This window comes from Bubalus kerabau, chromosome 20, assembly GCF_029407905.1.
Source record: "Bubalus kerabau isolate K-KA32 ecotype Philippines breed swamp buffalo chromosome 20, PCC_UOA_SB_1v2, whole genome shotgun sequence".
Lineage (NCBI taxonomy): Eukaryota > Metazoa > Chordata > Mammalia > Artiodactyla > Bovidae > Bubalus > Bubalus kerabau.
In genome coordinates this window covers 57,691,087-57,712,241 of record NC_073643.1, presented here as the reverse complement: position 1 = coordinate 57,712,241, position 21,155 = coordinate 57,691,087, and the positions used below count along the sequence as shown (strand labels likewise).

At 43.1% G+C, this 21,155-nt stretch overlaps 1 protein-coding gene across 4 annotated transcripts in view; it reads right to left on the bottom strand.

Annotated features, from left to right (window-relative positions):
- TMCC1 (transmembrane and coiled-coil domain family 1) overlaps positions 1 to 12,377 on the bottom strand; it is a 155,672-nt gene extending 143,295 nt beyond the window's left edge. The window contains exons 1-3 of one of the 4 annotated variants that reach the window (XM_055557560.1): positions 12,270 to 12,377; positions 6,345 to 6,468; positions 1,224 to 1,474 (exon numbers count right to left, since the gene is read on the bottom strand). The gene's annotated coding sequence lies outside the window, so the exon portion shown is untranslated. The remainder of the gene's footprint in view (positions 1 to 1,223; positions 1,475 to 6,344; positions 6,469 to 12,269) is intronic. The other 3 variants (XM_055557559.1, XM_055557563.1, XM_055557562.1) reach the window with 3 other exon arrangements.
- Between the last annotated feature and the right edge of the window lie 8,778 nt (positions 12,378 to 21,155).

The following is a 21,155-nucleotide window of genomic DNA, read 5'->3' as shown; positions in this document are numbered from 1 at the left end:
GTCACCATAGGTTAAAAACTGCATTTTTACTTATTTTGTTTATTCTATCTCCCCATATATTATACAACATAAGCTCTATAAAAGCAGAGACTTTTGTCAGTTTTCTTCCCCAGTGCCTAGGATACAGCAAGCACTCAATAAATATTTTAAATACATGAAATAAACAAATGAGGTCTCTCTTCAAAACTACCAAAAGATCTTGTAAAATGCTTCCTTATCACACAAACTGAAGTTTTCTCAGCATTACATTACACAGATCTGCTTTTTAAAATATAATGAGAACATACTATGCAATTAGGCACTGTAAACACTCATGTTCCACCATAGTTAAGCATGGGGATTTAAAAGCTGATTCAGGACTGGGCTGTACCATCAAAAAGTTTGTAGAAATAAAAACTGAGTCTCTAAGTGAAAATAAAACAGAGATGCCTACAGCTTTCCACGATGCAGTAACAATCCTTTATATTGATAAAAACAGTCTTCCACACAAATTTTTTCACTTGATCGTCAACAATCCCATAAGTTTTGTGTAAAACAAATAACAATAACACATTTTAAAGATAAGAAAATGAACATGCTTTAACTCTCAAAATATGGCCATAAAAATGTCAAAACTAGGACTGAAGTGTCTAAATTTTTAGTTCAAAACTCTATAATATCACATCTCTTCTTGCAAATGATACTGAACCAGACTATAAAATCATACAGCCATATATTATGCTGGACAGTAAGCTTTCCCAAACCACCCAGTGCCTCTGCAAAATGGAGGCAAACAAAAAACTCAATTCATCAAAGTCATGATCTCAACTTGAGTTACAAGAATTCAAACTGCTTCTTCCTGTTACTTATTAGACTAACCCAGAGTCCAGTGACATTCACCAAGATATAAGAAATGAGCTTGTTATATTACACATCAAGAAAGTTTTACTAGGACTTCCCTGGTGGTCCAGTGATTAAGACTCTGCACTTCCAATGCTGGGGGCATGGGCTCGATCCCTGGTTGGGGAGCTAAGATTCCATATACCGTGTGGTGTGGCCCAAAAAAATAAAGGAGAGAAACTTACTGAGTTATGATGACTGCTACAAATAAAGGAAGAACAGGAGTAAGGAAGATGGAGTAAATGAATGAATGAGAACTGAGTTCCACTGAGGAAAGAGGCAGTGTTATGATGTCATACTGCTCTAAGTGATGTAATTTTGCAATAGAAGAAAAAAAGACATACCTCCTCAAAATCCAAGCACAACAGCTTTCCTTCCTTTGCATAGATGAGGATGAACAGTTGTAATCCAGAATGTTCCCAAATTTTATTTTTTTAAAAGACAGAGAAATAGAAAATCCATGTGAAAAGACATCCAATCTGGGAAGATGGAGACTGTCTTCTAAGTCTTATGATCAATAGCAGCTGTTCGCCAACTGTCAGAATCTGAAGAAAGTGCTAACTGTTGGTGTGTCTTCTCAAGAGAGTAATACCTGCTGGGACAGAGGAGCAAGAAGAGAAAGAAATACTACTGAATGCAAGTGTCTGGCTAGCAAACAATTACCAGTTGTTAGTCTGCAAAATTTTTCAAGTTGATAAAATGTATATCAGAAGATCACATGAAGGTAAATACAAGTGACCTAGCCTGTCCAGGCTGGGGTTATCAATAACAGCATCAATCCAGCTCTCTGATTAATAATAAATAAGCAGTAAAGAAAATACAAAAATCTGTTTCATGTTTTCTATCTCAAGATGATGGTCATATCATACAACTAAACATAGGCAAATAATATTAGTCTGCCAAAGACACCAAAGCACTCTAGTAGTTATAAATACTGTAGAACTACTAATGCAGATGTCTATGTCAGCAGGAAATATAGAATAATCATGTAAAAAATACATATTTAGGTCTGGCAGGAAAGCAAAGTTGATGTGGAAGTGAAGAAATATTTCTAAAGTGTTAAAAAAAAAACGACTGCCAACCTGGAATTCTATACCCAGAGAAAACACCCTCGATAAATCAAGGCACATTAAAGACTTCTTCAAACAGACAAAAATCCATGAAGGGATCCATCACCAGCAAATCTGAACTACAAGAAATGTTAAAAGAAGTCCTTCTTTCAGAAGGAAAACATACCAGGTAGAAATCCAAAACTACACAGAAAAAAGAAGAGCACTGGAAATGGTAAATAGAATACACATACAGTACTGGACAAAGGCTTTTATTATAATCAGATAGCCGATTCACTCACTTATTAAAATATAGAAAAAATACTAACAAGATACATATAACACACATATCTCCCAAAATAAAGAACCTTGATTAACAGAACTCATTTCCCATCACACATTCCTTTAAACTAGAGAGTCAATATTATCTTTTTTACAAAAAGAAGTCTCAAGGTACAAGCTAGCAATGGCACCCCAATCCAGTCCTCTTGCTTGGCAAATCCCATGGACGGAGGAGCCTGGTAGGCTGCAGTCCATGGGGTCGCTAGGAGTCGGACATGACTGAGCGACTTCACTTTCACTTTTCACTTTCATGCATTGGAGAAAGAAATGGCAACCCGCTCCAGTGTTCTTGCCTGGAGAATCCCAGGGACGGGGGAGCCTGATGGGCTGCCGTCTATGGGGTCTCACAGAGTCAGACACGACTGAAGCAACTTAGCAGCAGCAGCAGTGAGTCTTTTAAGGATGTGAAATTAAAATATTCTTGTTTCTAGTCCAGTGTTCTATACACAAACTCTTTTAAAGTGCCTGCCTAAAAAGAATTTCCTGGACTAAATTATGATGGCAGTTAATACATAATTTATCTATTTCCCATCATCTCCAGGGAACCCCAAAGTCACTTAGACACTACAAAGAAAGCAAAGAATGTTTCTCACTTTCAATAAGTCTGAAAAACAACATTAGCTTTTAAATAAATTGGTCAGGTTACTCCAAACTTTCTAGAGGAAGAAAACATTTGCCAACTCTTCTTGAGGAAAATTAATTTGTCAAAGCGGTAAGGACAAAACAAAGCTTCGAGGTTGGGTGCTGGAATAGGAAAAAAAAACACACTAATATTTAATGCCACTCTATCACAGTCCAAACCTCAGAGGGAATGTGGTTAGTAAGAATAAAACCTCTGTAAAATTATTGATGCCAAATAGATTACAGAATGGGAATCCTGCCTACTATCCCTCTAAATACAAAATGTTAAACACAATTCATACATTCAGAGATTCCTCAAGACTACAGGCAGATCTTATAATAAAACTTCACAGTGAGTGAATCTCACTCTCTGAAAGACTAAATGGTACACAACATAATTCAGGAAATTCCTCTTAACAGAATTCGAAGGGAAAGCTACTACTGTCACCCTATCAGGACCGACTTTGTGTACTGTGCAAAGACAACAGAATAATTAAGGGATTTCAGTATTCAATGATGAATATCATGCCAAGAGAAAAGTATCATTCTTTCAGCACTTTACCACAAGTAAGCCATCAGGTAACCTGCCTCTTATTATAAAAGTAAAGTTTATCAAAAGAAATATATTGGTTATAAATCTAAGAGATTTTAAAACATATGTTCAAACAAAAACTTATACATGAATGTTCACGGCAGCATGATTCATAATAGTCAAGAAGTGAAAACAACACCAATGTCCATCACTGACGAATGATTCAACAAGATGTGGTATATTCATTCAATGAATTATTACTCAGCTACAAGAAAGACAGAAATACTGAAACATGCTACAACATGGATCAACCTTAAAAACATTAAGTAAATGAAGCCAGAAACAAAAGGCCATATATTATATGATTTCATTTAAATGAAATGTACAGAATAGGCAAATCCACAGGGACATAAATCAGACCAGTGATTGCAGGAGGATGAGGAAAGGAACTGCTAATGGACACGAGCTTTCATTCTGCAGTGATGGAAATGCTCTGGAACTGGACAGCAGGGGTGCCAGCGGCGCACAACTCTGTGAACGCGCTACACGTCTCTGAGCCACACATTGTAAGTGGTGAAAACGATGAATTTTAGGTTATGTGAATTTTACTCAATAGAAAAAAAGAAGTATGTTCCTAATTGTTAGTTATTTAGTACCTATACCACCTTACCTGCCTCCTGAGAAATCTGTATGCGGGTCAAGAAGCAACAGTTAGAACTGACCATGGAACAACAGACTGGTTCCAAACTGGGAAACGAGTACATCAAAGCTGTATATTCTCACCCTGATTATTTAACTTATATGCAGAGTACATCATGTGAAATGCCAGGCTGGATGAAGCACAAGGTGGAATCAAGTTTGCTGAGAGAAATATCAATAACCTCAGATACACAGATGATACCACCCTTATGGCAGAAAGTGAAGAAGAACTAAAGAGCCTCTTGATGAAAGTGAAAGACAAGAATGAAAACGTTGGCTTAAAACTCAACATTCAGAAAAAAAGATCATGGCATCTGGTCCCATCACTTCATGGCAAATAGATGGGAAAACTATGGAAACAGTGAGAGACTTTATTTTCTTGGGTTCCAAAATCACTGCAGATGGTGACTGCAGCCATGAAATTAAAAGATGCTTGTTCCTTGGAAGAAAAGCTATGACCAACCTAGAGAGCATATTAAAAAGCAGAGATATTACTTTGCCAACAAAGGTCTGTATAGTCAAAGCTATGGTTTTTCCAGAAGTCATGTATGGATGTGAGAGTTGGACTTTAAAGCATGCTGAGCACCGAAGAACTGATGCTTTTCAACTGTGGTGCTGGAGAAGACTCTTGAGAGTCCCTTGGACTGCAAGGAGATCAAACCAGTCAATCCTAAAGGAGAAAAGTCCTGAATATTCATTGGAAGGACTAATGCTGAAGCTGAAATTCCAATACTTTGGCAACCTGATGTGAAGAACTCATTGGAAAAGACCCTGTTGCTGGGAAAGACTGAAGGCGGGAGGAGAAAGGGGTGACAGAGGATGAGATGGTTGGGAGGCTGATGCTCGGGACGAGCGTTTGAGCAAGCTCCGGGAGTTGCTGATGGACAGGGGAGGCCTGGCAGGCTGCAGTCCATGGAGTCACAAAGAGTCGGACACAACTGAGCAACTAAACTGAACTGAGCTCCCACTACTTAACAAAATGCTGTGTTCATAAAAATCTCTCAAAACTACTGTTTAAAAATTCAATATACCGACATTCTAGAAAAGAACAGAGACAGTGAACAGATGAGTGACTGTCAGGGTCTGGTGGGGCGGGAACTCAAATAGGCGAGGCTCAAGTTTTTTAGAGCAGTGAAACTACTCTATATGACAGTGTAATGGTGAATAAAAGATATCAAACATTTGTCAAAACCCATAAAACTTGTTTTTTTAATTAAAAAAACACTTAATGGCTTTCCATTCCTTTTATAGTGAAATTCAAATATTTTTCCATGGCCAATGGAACATGATTAACCCTTTCTGTGTTCTCTCTCCTCCTGGTTTGCCATGGCCTCTTTTTTTTTTTTTAATTAATCAATTTATTTTAATTGGAGGCTGATTACTTTACAATATTGTAGTGGTTTTTGCCATACATTGACATGAATCAGCCATGGGTGAACATGTGTCCCCCATCCTGAACCCCTCTCCCTCCTCCCTCCCCTTAAACCCCTAGAACTTTAAGGTAGTGTAAATTCATGTTGAGGTTAAGGACAAATAGTTACACACAGAAATATTTAAAGATATGTGTATATACACAGCTTAATATACACACTCATCTCCTTGCTCTCTCACTCAGAGTGCGGAGAAGCCACAGCACTCTGACAGCAACCAGCATACCCAGCACCCAGACCCTGGTTTCTAATACCATTTCCCCACAATGAACTACAGTGCCTTGGAAGAATGACCATACAGCTGAGGCATTCCATAAAAGATGAACCTGAAGCATTTTATGTTGCCAGAAAGAAAGTATTCACACACACGCATAGCCAAGGGAGTATGCCATAGGAAAGGGATACAGAAAGCCAACTGAAAGAGCTACAAATGGTCCGAGCTGAACAATTTGAGCAATGAAATTTATGTAGGTACTCCACTTCAAAGGAGGTAGAGCATAACTCATCACTCACTAAGTGTGGGCTACACCTAGTGACCCTCTTCCAGAGCATAATACAGAAAGTGAGGAAAAAAAGGGTAGCTTTACGGCAGAGAAAACAGACACTAGCACCAGTTAAGTGATCGAGGTTAACATCATCACAGATAGAGTCACATCAGTAGTATGTACTCTTGAAGTGCAATGAGAGGGGCGCTTTACCTCTGTGGTCTTCCTTCCAAAATCGTATTACATTAATCTACTATTAGAAAAACATCAGAGAGATGTCTGGTTGAAGGATATTCTATGAAAATACCTGATCAGTTATCTTCAAAATTGCCAAGGCCATTAAAAACAAGGGAAGTCTGACATACTGCCTCGATCAAGAGGGGCCAAGGAGACATGACTATTGAACGTAATGCGCCATCCTGAATGGGATCCTGGAAAACAAAAAACGACATGAAGGAAAACGCTGCGGAACTCCGAATAAAGTATAGACTTAGTAACAATGTACCCATACTGATTCATTAATAGTGGCAAACGTAACACACTAATCCAAGAGGTTAATAATAGGGGAAGCTGGGTGTGGGACAGTAACTCTCTACCATCTTCCCAATAATTCACTAAATCTAACACTCTTCTAAATAAAATGTTGACTTTTAAAGTTTTTATTTTTAGAAAGTTGTAAACATTTTATATGCTCTTGGCTCTCAAGAAGCTTACTGTCTCATTGTGAGGTAAGATATATGCTCATGAAAGAAGTATAAAATATAAAAATATTGAGAAATACAGATAAAAGTATCAATATTTAGGAATGTAGCTCCAGAATTATAAGGGAAGACTTCATCAAGGAGGTAAAACCTGAGTTTGCACCTTAAAACAGACTTCAGGGTCCCAAAGCAAAAAAGAACAATGACCAGGGCACTTATAAGAACCAGAAGGGTGAATAAGGAAAAACTAAAAGAAATGAAGGGCTTCCCAAGTGGCTCAGTGGTAAAGAATTCACCTGCTAACGCAGGAGACACAGATTCGATTCCCTGGAGAAGGAAATGGCAACCCACCCAAGTACTCTTGCCTGGAAAATCCCATGGACAGAGGAGCCTGGCAGGCTACAGTCCATGGGGTCGCAGAGTCAGACATGACCTAGCAACTACACAACACAAAAAGAAATGAGAGGATTTAGCCCTAAGGTCACGTGGCAGAACTAATAGGGTTACATCATATGCCCATTTAACTTACAAGCTGACCTCTGGGAAAATGTGACCAACACTCAAGGACACAGGGAGTGACAGCGGCTCTGCAGAGCCACAACAGGAAATGCCAGTTTGGAAAGACAGGAAGCAGGTGGCCAAGTTCTTCTCTGCAACTTTTCAAAGGACAGTGTGCATGCGAGCCCAATGAAGCCAAAATTTAGATTCAAATCCTACAAACATTTATTGACCACTTACATCTCATTTAATATGCACAACGTACCTGTAAACATTTCTTAATGTCTTGCATTTATCCATTTAACAGGCTTGAATGTATACATTAAAAGGCACGATGCATAAATACAATAAAATTAATCCCGCAGCAAAGCAGGAACACATTAAAATTCACTGTCTGATAAGGATGTGATAGTTCTTAAAAGGCAAAAAATTTTCTGAAGGCCTACATATAGACGTAATAATTTTTTTTTCCTCTTGTTCCTTCCTTCAGTCAAGCTTAGTGGCTCCCAGTCTGAAAAAGGCTTAAGAATTAAACACAATTATATATGCACACTATGCTTTTGAAATAATTTAAGGGATTTTCAAGTATAGTCTTCATCTTATGTAATGTTTGTCTCAAGCACTGACTTCAGAACCAAATCCTGGAGACGAGGTGCAGCCCCCACTGCAGGCTTCCTCCGTGGGCACGGGAAGGCAGCCTCAGGGAAAGGAGGCGGAGAGGCTGAGTCCCACCACAACGTGAAGGGTATTCTGACAACAATCAGAGCAGTCGAAAAACGGCCTGGGCTACCTCACAGGAATGAATTTTCAGTAATCAGAGGAGTTCAAACAGAGGCTGAAAAATCACTGAGAATATCTAAGAAGAGAGCAATTGGGTAAGAAGCTAAGATCTCTTCCAGGTCTTCAATTCTATAACGTGTAGACTGTAAAAACCTGTCAGGAGCCCAAACTAGTTGAGAAGGACAAAATGAAAAAAAGACATCAAGGCAAGAATGACACAGTACGTGAAGTCAATGCTGGGGACCACAGCCGTGCGTGCGTGCTCAGTCATGTCCAACTCTTTTCTGACCCCATGGATTGCAGCCTGCCAGGCTCCCCTGTCCATGGGATTTTTCCAGACAAGAATACTGGAGTGGGTTGCCATTTCCTGCTCCAGGCGATATTCATGACCCAGGGATCGAACCTGTATCTCTTGAGTCTCCTGCATTAGCAGGTGGATTCTTTACCGCTGGGCCAAAAAGCCAGAAGCTCACTTCTACCTGCAAGTGTTTGTCCTTGCTATTTCATCTGCCAAGGAAGCTCTTCCATCTCAATGACAGGCCACAGCTCAAATATCCTCTCAATGATGCCTCCCCCACCAACACCGCCAGGCACTGGCTTATCAGATCGACTTGTTTTATTTTCTTCATGGTTCACACTATTTAGGAGTCAGCAAACTTTTTCTATAAAATGCCAGGCCACAGACCGAATCCAGCTTGTCCCATGTTTTTATATGGCCTATGAACTAAGAATGGTTTTTACCTTTTCAAAAGGTGAAGGGAAAAAAAAATCAAAAAGTAGAATTCAATTATTTTGTGATACGGGAAAACTGAATGAAATTAAAAATTCCATGTCCAAAGTTTAATTAGAATGTGGACACACTTGTTTCTGTACTGTACTGTCTGTGACTGCTTTTGTACTTAAACAAGAGAGCTGAGTAGCCGCAACAGAGACTGAATGGCATGAAAAGCCTAAAATATTTCGTTTCTGGTCCTTTCAGAAAGTTTGCTAATCACTGATTTGTAGCATTACCTCTATTTGCTTATTTGCTATCCTCATTCTCACATCAGATCAGATCAGATCAGATCAGTCGCTCAGTCGTGTCCGACTCTTTGCGACCCCATGAAACGCAGCACGCCAGGCCTCCCTGTCCATCACCAACTCCCGGAGTTCACTCAGACTCACGTCCATCGAGTCAGTGATGCCATCCAGCCATCTCATCCTCTGTCGTCCCCCTCTCCTCTTGCCCCCAATCTCTCCCAGCATCAGAGTCTTTTCCAATGAGTCAACTCTTCGCATGAGGTGGCCAAAGGACTGGAGTTTCAGCTTTAGCATCATTCCTTCCAAAGAAATCCTAGGGCTGATCTCCTTCAGAATGGGCTGGTTGGATCTCCTTGCAGTCCAAGGGACTCTAAAGAGTCTTCTCCAACACCACAGTTCAAAAGCATCAATTCTCCGGCGCTCAGCCTTCTTCACAGTCCAACTCTCACATCCATACATAACCACAGGAAAAACCATAGCCTTGACTAGACGAACCTTTGTTGGCAAAGTAATGTCTCTGCTTTTGAATATGCTATCTAATTTCAATGAAGGCAGACCTTCCCCCACACTGTAGCCCAGTACCTACCTAGAAACAATCCTGCAACAAATTAAGCGCTTGATTAATTAAGCTATTCAAATAAATACCTGAATAATAAATTAACAAGTGCGTGTGTGTGTGTGTGTGTGTGTTCAGTCACTCAGTTGTAACCAACTCTTCCTGACCCCTTGGACTGTAGCTCACCAGGCTGTTCTGTCTATGGGATTCTCCAGGCAAGAATACTGGAGTGAGTTGCCATTTCCTCCTCCAGGGGATCTCCTCGACCCAGGGATCAAACTGTCTCCTGTGTCTCCAGCGATGCAGATGGATTCTTTACCGCTGAGCCAGGGCGGCTTCCCAATAAATTAATAAGCGATCCATAAATGGCACTCTGAAGAGTTCAAACTTAAGCCTTCAGCCATCACAGTCATGTACGGATGTGAGGGCTGGACCATAAAGAAGGCTGAGCACCAAAGAATTGACACTTTCAAACTGTGGTGTTGGATAAGACTCTTGAGAGTCCATTGAACAACAAGGAGATCAAACCAGTCCATCCTAAAGGAAATCAACCCTGAATATTCATTGGAAGAACTGATGCTGAAGCTGAAGCTCCAATACTCTGGCCACTTGATGCGAAGAGCCGACTCATTAGAAAAGACCCTGATGCTGGGAAAGATTGAAGGCAGGAGGAGAAGGGGACGACACAGGATGAGATGGTTGGGTGGCATCACTGATGGACAAGAGTTTGAGCAAGCTCCAGAAATTGGTGATGGACAGGGAAGCCTGGTGTACTGCAGGCCATGGGGTTACAAAGAGTTGGACATGACTGAGCATCAGAAGAGGGGAAATATTCTAGTAGAGATGAGAAAAGAATTTAAAGTAATGATAGTCATCAATTACTGCAGGTCATTGGGTTTCTTCACCAAATTGTACAGGGTTTTCTGTGTTCATACAAGATTTTCTCATCTACTGCAAGGTGTCAGAACACTGTCAGCTGACTATACTTCTGTTTACCTTCAGATGCAAATAATGCTGAGAAACCTCATTTCCTATACATAGTACAAATCACCCACACCATGCTAAATCTTAATAAGTGCTCATAATTTTAATAGATCTAGATCACATGCTAATGAATTTTTAATATCTGATTCCTCCCTATGCTGCTGATCAGCAATCTATTCTGCAAGCAGCTGAAAACTCCTCAGAAATGAAAAGGTTACCGCCCACAGACCAGAAGCAGCTTTTTAATCTTTCTATACTAGCCAGAGAGTGGGTGTGTGATTTCAAAAAAATACAAGCCAACTCTGTCGGTAGAGGACAAGGAATTGTCGCATTAAAATCCCACCTATAAGCATCATTTGTTACATGACACTAGTAAAACTACCACCTACTCATTATCGGAGCCGCACTCCTCTAATCTACAAGTGGGGGAAAAAAATATTATCTACCTCCTGGAGGAATCTTGTCCTTAACATTTCCATAAGGTTCTTTCCTTCCAGGGTTTGTAACAATTTCTATACACATGTACTTCAAAGACAAAGATCTGGTTTAAGTCAATAACTCCCAAATGTAAGATACATTTGATCAGAAGGCTTAAACAAATCAAAGTTTTGCTTTGTTTTAAAGCAGCTACCTGCTTTTTAATAATTTAGGAATTCAGACCTTTCACAGAGATGCTTGTGGTACAGGTACCTCTGATGAGTATGTCAGACTTATAGCAACCATTTTGGATTAGGACATGTGTGTGTTCATCTTCCCTTCCTCTATGACAAGTGAGGATGAAAAGGCAGCCTGCAAAAGCATTGGCTAAGATCTTCCAAGACTAATGTGTAAGCTGTCGCCAAACAAGAGGGAGGAAATTAACCAGTAGCTCAAGTGGGGTGCTTCAAGAAGCTGCTGCAGATTCACCTGGGGAGATGTTCACGATCAATGTTAGGGATGATCCACAAGAACCCCTGGACAAACACTACATGCACCTTTGCTTAAGCTGAAAAAGCTGTGGAGTCTGCAACTTACAAACGGATCTCTGGCCCTTCACGGAAGGGACAATTCACTGAGCCCCTTTTCCTTTCCTACAAGGGTTAATAAAAGACACCTTAGGGCCCAGCCAACCCAGACTCCCATCCTACAGCGCACCACCTATTATTCCCCACGTTCCCAGAACTGCCGGCTCCCTCCTCCCTCCAAACGACAAGTTCAAAAATCAAAACAAAAGGTGCTAAAAACTGGTTTCAGGTGGCAATGGCTGAGTCCTAGTGGCCAACTTCTGGGGACGCCAGGGCAACCGACGACGGTTCGTAGGACCCCCTGACAAACAGTCCCTCGGCCCTGGGCCCACATCCTCACGCTCCCCTCGGTCCCCGCGGCCCTGGAGGGGGTGCGGGGAAGGGGGCGAGACAAGAGGGCTGGGGAAGAAGAAACCTCCAGGGTCAAAATGACAGCGGAACGCGCCGGGAGAGGAGAGAGGCCCGGCAGGATGCTGGGGGTCGAGCCCTAGGCCCCGGGGCTTCCGGCCCCGCTCGGGGGCGACCGAGGGTCCGAGCCGGGCCAGGCCGCGAGCCGGAGGCCCCGGGCCGCGTCGGCGGCGCCGCCCGGCCACGCTCACCACCTCACCATTCTCCCCGCCCTGGGGCGGAGGGGCGGCGAGAGGGGGCCCCGGCCGCCTCCAGCGTCCGGGGCGGGAGCACTCACTTACCGGCGGGGAGGGGAGGAGCAGCCGGCGTCTCCTCCAGCGCCGTCGCTCGCGCTCAAGCGCCGGCTCCTGGCGCTGCGGCCGCCGCGCCCGATCCATCCCCCCCACCCCGACCTCCCCCCCTCCCAGCCCTCCCCCCGCGCCGCCTCAGCCGCCGCCGCCTCAGCCACCGCCGCCTCAGCGGCCCCCTTAGCCGCCGCTATCGCCGCCAGAGTCCCAGCGCGGGAGCGCGAACCGGCGCTAGGAGGCGAGAGCGCGCGCGCGCGCGCCCCGCCGGCCGCCGCCACCCACAACCTCCGCCCCCGGCCGGCGGCGCACGCGCGGGATGGAGGCGGGCGCGCGCACGCCACAGGAGGGGGCGGGGACGGCCCCCGGAAGGCGTGGCCCCGCCCACCCACGCGGTCGCTGGGCAGCGGGCTCCTCGGCGGCAGGTGGCCAGCGGGCTGATCCAGGTGCGCTCTTCACCGCCACGGCTCCGGGAACCGAGTTCCTCCGACCTGGCCCGGCTTTCTGAGAGCGAAGGTTTGAGCGAATTTTTGGCAGTCGCTCCGGGTCCCTCACCTGTTAATGCCTACCTTCAGTCGAAGGCCTTCTCTCCTCCCCGGATCCAGCAGGGTTTCGGCCGCTGCTGGCAAAAGGGCATGTTAGTATTTCGCAGCCACCAACCTGTCCCTTCGTTATTCCATGTTCCTAACTCATTTATTCCTTCATCACTTACACATTGAGGCTCCTTACGGGTGCTGGGCCTCATATGAGTTACTGGAAGTCCTACGTGGGAACAGAGTCTTGACGTTAGAACTGGTGGAGAAGGCAAACGTTAAAGGGAGACTCACACAAAATTTAAATTCGTGCATAGTAAAAATGTCTTCTGAGAGGTACGTGGTGTTACGAGATCCTGTGTTAGGGGAAGGAAAGACGGAGATGGATTCAGCCAATGATTTCCAGGCTGGAATCTGAATGCTGACTTGGAAAGACTTAACTTTATCTCCAAGGGACCAGAGCTTGATGTGACAAACGGGGCACTGAATGTAGAGTGTGAGTTGGGACAGGGGAACTTTACAGTTGGAGCAAGGTAGACTGGTGGAAGAGAGGAGCCTTTTTTTAGAGAGTAAAGTGGACAGGACTTGATTGGATGAAGATTGAGGCCAAGGAGGTAACGAGGTTGACTCTTAGATTTGTATTTCTCAGGAAATGCATTTGTAGATTTCAGGAGCTCTGAAGTAGGCCCTTTAAAAAAGTAACTCGAAATGGATGATAAACGTGAAAGCTGTAACTCTTAAGTAAATTTTTAGGAAAAAACATTGAGAAAAATCTTCATGATTTTGAGATAGGCAAAAATTTCATAGAACACAAAAAGTGTGTACCATAAGAGAAATTATTCATAGGTTGTACTTAACCAAAATTTTAACTTTTGTTCTTTGAAAGATACCGTGAAGAAAATGAAAAGGCAAGCCATAGACGGGAAGAAGGTATTTGGAATACAATATATTTGACAAAGACTTGAATCCAGAATATATAAAGAACTCTTATAAATGAATAAGATTAACAACCTGAAAAAACTACAGGCAAGAGATTTTACTAAACACTTCACCAAAGAAGATATAAAAATGGCCAATAGCAACAAAGCAGTGCTCAGTATCTTTAGTCATCCAGGGATCTGCAAACTAAAACCACAATAAGATGGCTCTGCACTCTCATTACAGTAGCTGAAATTATAAAAACTGATGACCCAGCAACCACATTCCTTCACATCTCCTTAACTATACTTAAGCTCCAAATAAAGATAATAACAAAGTCATACTTCCACCTAATATGATACGACTCACCTGCATACAACCAAAACACCACAACACTTTCCACAAAAGAGGAAGCAAACTTTCTGAGTGATACTCCCTTTCTGCTTTTGACATCCTGTAACTTAATGCTGTGATATAAACTTAAGTAAATTATTACTGCATCTCCATTGTGTGTTGTTGCTGTTCAGTCGATAAGTCCTGTCTGACTGTTAAGTGATCCCATGGACTACAGCCCGCCAGGCTCCTCTGTCCATGGGATTTCCCAAGCAGGAATACTGAAGTGGATTGCCATGTCCTTCTCCAGGGGATCTTCCCTACCCAAGGATAGAACCTGCGCTCCTGCACTGGCAAGTGGATTCTTTGCCACTGAGCCACCAGATCATTACTATTCAAAATGTGTCCCTTGGACCAGCAACATCAGCATCACATAGGAGCTTGTTAAAAATGTAGGATCTCAGCTCTACTCCAGATCACCTTAATCTAAGTCTTCATTTTAACGTAACTTCCAAGCAATTTGTATGCATATCACAGTTTGAAAGACACCGGGCTAGAAAATGCATGTAATTTGGAGAATTACCATAAACATGAATTGTAACAACTATTAAAAATTTACAATTGAGGTTGACTAATGAATATTAGCAGTAATATCAATGGGAAATGAATGCAGAATAACTAAAAACCTTAAGTTGTTCAACAAAATCTAGCATAACTTCCATTGAAGTATTGTAATATCTTTGCAGCAATACTTTATCATATTTCCAAATAGCCTTGTGTCAGTATGTATTTAACTTTGCTACATATGAGTAACCAGTAAAGAACATAGCTTCACAAAATTAAAATTTAGTGGAAACTATTCAAGGTCAAGAGTGATCAAAAAAGACTGTCACATTCGGTGACCATGATGTATTAGAGCATGAAAGGATCGAAACTTCCATGTTGTTGTTCAATCACAACATGTGTCCGACTCTTTTGTGTCCCCATGGACTGCAGCATGCCAGGCCTCCTTGTCCCTTATTGTCTCCCAGAGATTGCCCAAGTTCATGTCCATTGCATTGGTGATGCCATCCAACCATCTCATCCTCTGTCGTCCCCTTCTCCTCCTACCCTCAATCTTTCCCAGCCTGGGGGACTTTTCCAATGAGTCAGCTCCTCACATCAGGGGATCAAAGTATTGGAGCTTCAGCTTCAGCATCAGTCCTTCCAATGAATATTCAGGGTTGATTTCCTTTAGGATTGACTGGTTTGATCTTGCCGTCCAAGGGACTCTCAAGAGTCTTCTCCAACACCACAGTTCAAAAGTGTCAGGTCTTCAGCACCCTGCCTTCTTTACGGTCCAACTCTCACATCCGTACATGACCACTGGAAACCTTTGACCATGTGGACTTTTGTCGGCAAAGTGATGTCTTTGCTTTTTAATACGCTGTCTAGGTTTGTCATAGTTTTCCTTCCAAATGCAGTCATCTTCTAATTTCATGGCTGCAGTCACCATCCCCAGTGATTTTAGAGGCCAAGAACAGGAAATCTGTCACTGCTTCCACCTTTTCCCCTTCTATTTGCTATGAAATGATGGGACTGGATACCATGATCATAGTTTTTTTAATACTGAATTTTAAGCCTGTTTTTTTTTCACTCTCTTCCTTCACCTTCATCAAGGGGCTCTTTAGTTCCTCTTCACTTTGTGCTATTAGAGTGGTATCATTCTGCATATATGAGGTTGTTAGTGTTTCTCCCGGCAATCTTGATTCATCCAGTCCAGCATTTTGCATTTTGTTCTCTGCATATAAGTTAAGGAAGCAGGGTGACAATATACAGCCTGATACTGGCTTGTACATCTGAAACTGCCATAAGAAATTTTGTTTCCGTGAAAGCAAGACAAGTAACTGTTATACAGAAAATTATCACATGCTAGTGACTTTAAGTTTCTAATTATTGTGCTAGTTTCTCTCTCACCTCAGGGCATTTGCTTCTGCTGTTGCCTGTCCATGATACACCTTCCTCTCCAACTCTGCTGTCCTTTCAGGTCTCAGCTGAAATGTCATTTCCTCGGAGACCCCTTCCCTAACCCCACAGACAAGGTCAGTCCCTCCCAACACACACCGAGGTCATCCTGAACTTCCCCTTTCTCAGCCCAGCACATGGGTAACTTCCCCCTTAAGCAGCTTCTTTCCTCTCTAGACTATGAGCTCCAAGGTGCAAGAACTTTGTTCTTCCGAAACCACTGACTGTATCTTCAGGTACTCATTAAGTGCTTATTGGCTTAGGGACTTCCCCAGCGGTCTAGTGGTTAAGACTCTGCACTTCCACGGCACGGGGCATGTGTGTGCTCCCTGGTTGGGGTACTTCCTGGTTAGGGTACTAAGATCATGGCATCTGGTCCCATCACTTCATGGCGAATAGATGGGGAAACAGTGGAAGCAGTAGCTGACTTTATTTTGGGGGGCTCCAAAATCACTGCAGCTGGTGACTGCAGCCATGAAATTAAAAGACACTTGCTCCTTGGAAGGAAAGGTATGACCAATCTAGAGAACATATTAAAAAGCAGAGACATTACTTTGCCAACAAAATTCTGTCTAGTCAAGGCTATGGTTTTTCCAGTAGTCATGTATAGATGTAAGAGCTGGACTATAAAGAAAGTTGAGCACTGAAGAATTGATGCTTTTGAACTGTGATGTTAGAGAAGACTCTTGAGAATCCCTTGGACTGCAAGGAGATCCAACCAGTCCATCCTAAAGGAGATCAGTCTTGGGTATTCATTGGAAGGACTGATGTTGAAGCTGAAACTCCAATACTTTGGCCACCTGATGGGAAAAGCTGACTCATTTGAAAAGACCCTGATGCTGGGAAAGATTGAGGGCAGGAGGAGAAGGGGACGACAGAGGATGAGATGGTTGGATGGCATCACCAACCCAATGGACAAGAGGGTAGACTCCAGGAGTTGGTGATAGACAGGGAGGCCTGGCGTGCTGCAGTCCATGGGGTCACAAAGACTGACCGACTGAACTGAACTGGGGTACCAAGGGGGCTTTCCTGGTGGCTCAGCCGTAAAGAATCCACCTGCAATGCAGGAGATGTGGGTTTATTCCCTGGGTCAGGAAGATCCCTTGGAGGAGGGCACAGCAACCAGTCCAATATTCTTGCCGGGAAAATCCGAAAATCCCATGGGCAGAGGAGCCTGATATGCTGCAGCCTTTGAGGTCACAGAGTTGGACACAACTGAAGCAACTAAGCACTAAGATCCTCCATGCAGCACTGTGTGGCCAAAATTAAAATAAATAAATATACTAAAGTCATTAAAAATTTTAATGCATACTGGATTATTAAATGAATAATGGTGACCCTATTCACATTAAATGAGGCATGATTCTGCCTTCTATTTGTACAAAGTTTTATTCTTTTTAGCACATTTTTACTTCTGGTATCCCATTTGGGCCTCCAAAGACCCAGATCCAGCTCTGAGCCTCTCTCAGCCCTTAAAATGTGTATGAGGGAGACTTCCCTGGCAGTCCAGTGGTCAAGACTTCGCCTTCCAATGCAGGGGCTGCAGGTTCAAACCCTGGTTGGGAAGCTAAGATCCTACATGCCTCCTGGCCCAAAAAAAAAAACATAAAACAGAAGCAGCACTGCAACAAATTCAATAAAGATCCACATAAAAATCTTTAAAAAAAAATATATATGAGACATCTGACCTCTCAGACATAAGCATGACTAGGGATTGGTTGCCTGCCTTCCAGTCCTAACTCTGTGTCTTGGGCAAGTTACATCACCTCTCTGTACACCAGTCCCCTTATTTTTATTTACCTCATAGATACACTGTGAGGAGTAAGAGAATATGTACATGTAAAGCACTTGGAACAGTGCCTGGCACCTGGCAAATGTTAGCTATTAAAGCTCCAGTACTTTGGCCACCTGATGCCAACAGCTGATTCTTTGGAAAAGACCCTGGATGCTGGGAAAGTTTGAAGGCAGAAAGAAAAGAGGGCAACAGAGGATGAGATGGTTGGATGTCATCACCGACTCAATAGACATGAGTTCGAGCAAGCTCCTGGAGATTAGGGACAAGGAAGCCTGGTGTGCTGCAGTCCATGGGATCACAAAAAGTCAGACACCACTTAGCGACTGAACAACAGCAGGCATGAAGATCAAGAGCATTGGGACCAATATTAAAGATTAGGCATCCTCTTTATTTGTTGTTGCTGCTGTTTTGTTGGTCAGTTGTGCAGTTGTGTCCAACTCTTTCTGGACCCCATGTACTGAAGCCCGCCAGGCTCCTCTGTCCATGGGTTTCTCCAGGCAAGAATACTGGAGTGGGTTGCCATGCCCTCCTCTAGGGGATCTTCCTGACCCAGAGATCAAACCCATGTCTCCTGCATTGCAGGTAGATTCTTTACCGCTGAGCCACTGAGGAAGCCCTATCCCTTCTATTATGCTGAGTGAAAAAGTAGCCAGATACACAAAAAAACAGTTTGATATTTATTATGTGATATTTAAGGGCAGGAAAAAAGTTAACCTATGATGATAGAGGTAGATCAGTACAGAGGAGGTGGGAGGCCAGCATGTTGACTTGGAAGGGGTACACAGCCGACTTCCCAGGTGCAGAAATGCTCTGACTCTCGTTCATCATTACACAGATGAATGTGTGTGTGGAAATGTAGTCTCAAGATCAGAGTGCTTTACTGTATGTAATTTGGGGGCTTCCCTGGTGGCTCAGCTGGTAAAGAATCCACCTGCAATGCGGGAGACCTGGGTTCAATCCCTGGGTTGGGAAGATCCCCTGGAGAAGGGAAAGGCTACCCACTCCAGTATTCTGGCCTGGAGAATTTCATGGACTATACAGTCCATGTCGCAAAGAGTCAGACACGACTGAGCGACTTTCACATCTTTTAGGCAGAAGTAAGGGATTGTGGCCAATCTCCTTTTATCTGGACATAGACTTCCCCCAACTCCCTTCTCTTCCTCCCACCAAGAACCTCAGAGGGGAGCCTTGCTGAGTGTTAATCTCCCTCCCCTTCTTTCTGTTGACACTCAGTAAACCACAAATTCCTAACACTGACCTGGCTGCAACTTCATCCCTGGGGACTGGTCTGGTTACTTTCCCAGTTAAACATAACGTTCACAGTCCAGGGTTCCAGAGATGGGGCCAGAGGGTCCTGCAGGTGAGATCCGGCCAGCTCAGGACGTGGTCAGAGGAAAGCTCCAGAGGAACATGAGTCTTCTCAAGTCCAGGCGCTCGGCTCTATCCACAGGACTAGAGAGCAATAGAATCTGCCCAGGCTGGGATCCCAGACACTGGTCCTTGAGCAGCAGCCCACGTGAGCTGTGACCAAACGCCGATCCCTTTCAGCTCTGGGCTTCAGTGTCCTCCTCTGTAAGATGGGAGTAATGGAGCTCGCTGATGAGAGAGAGACAGCAGAATCCCTTGAAAAGCCCCCAACAACCTCAATTTAAATCCAAGCTCTTCCGTTAGCAATGGTGTGCTCTTGGGAATTTTTTTTAACGCTTTAGTTTTGAAAACAATTTCAAAACTACAAACCATTTGTAAAAATAAGTCAAATAACCCAGGTTCAGCAACTTCCTGCATGTTGACACCTTTATTTAGACATTGTTTCTCTTGCTTTTTTCCTGAGCCATTTGAGAGTTCCTGGCATACACCATTCCCCTTTTACTCTTCATGGTTTAATGTTTCCTAACAACAACGATTTTTCTCTTACATAACCACAGTACAGTTATCAAATTCAGGACATTTAATATTGGTATAACACCTCCCAAGGGGACTTCCATGGTGGCTCAGCAGTAAAAAAAAAAAAAAAAAAAATCTGCCTGCAATGCAGGAGACGCAGGAGATGGGAGTTAGATCCTTGGGTCAGAAGGATCCCCTGGAAGAGGGCATAGCAACCCACTCCAGTCTTCTTGCCTGGAGAATCCCATGGACAGGGGAACCTGGCGGGCTACAGTCCATAGGGTGACAAAGAATCAGACGCGAGTGAAGTGACTTCACATGCATGCCCACCTCCCAAGTCCATATTCCAAAGTTGCCAGTTGTCTTGGTGTCCCACAGCTTTTTTCCCCTCCAGTACTGAGTCCAACCCAGGATCAGGAATTGCACATAGTTATCAGGTCTTTTTAGCCTCCTTTAGTCTATAACGTTTTCTCAGACTATTCCTTATCTTTCATGACATTGTCACTACTGAAGAATGTGGGCCAATTGTTTTATAGACGATCTGTCAATGTGGGTTTGTCAGATGTCTCCTCATGATTAAATTCAGGTAATACCTCCCCAACCAGAACTTTAGACAAGTGTTGTACCCGTTCAAGGGTATTGTATGATCCTAAAGGAAATCAGTCCTGAATATTCATTCAAAGAACTGATGTTAAAGCTGAAACTCCAATACTTTGGACACCTGATGTGAAGAACTGACTTATTGAAAAAGACCCTGATGCTGGGAAAGATTGAAGGCAGGAGAAGAAGGGGATGAGAGAGGATGAAATGGTTGGATGGCATCACTGACTCTATGGACATGAGTTTGGGCAAGCTCCAGGAATTGGTGATGGACAGGGAAGACTGGAGTACTGCAGTCTATGGGATCGCAAAGTTTCGGACATGATGGAACAACTCATCTGAACTGAATTGATACGGAGGCATGTGATATCTGACAAGTCTTATTGGTGATGTCTGTATGGGCCACCTAGTCAATGCTGTATATGTTTTCTCCATTGATTAGGTCCTGGTTTTCCTCTTGTTTTATGGGGAACCTATGGGGAAACATTCTAAGACCACGCCAATCTCACATTCCTCAGGAAATTATCCTCCTTAGGTTCAGCATCAATTGATGGTATTTGCAAAATCAATCTTTATTATGATTGCTGTAAATTGTCGTTTTCCAAATCCACCTCTTCTTCCACATTTATCGACTGAGATTATAACATAAGGAAGAGCCGTCCCACCTCCCCCATTTCCTTGTTTTTTATTTATTGTCCATATAGAGTCATTGATTCCAATTTTATTCCGTGGATTATAGTTTAATACAATCTAATGTTTATTGGGATAAAATATATGTAACATAAAATTTACCATCTTAATTATTTTTAAGTGTAA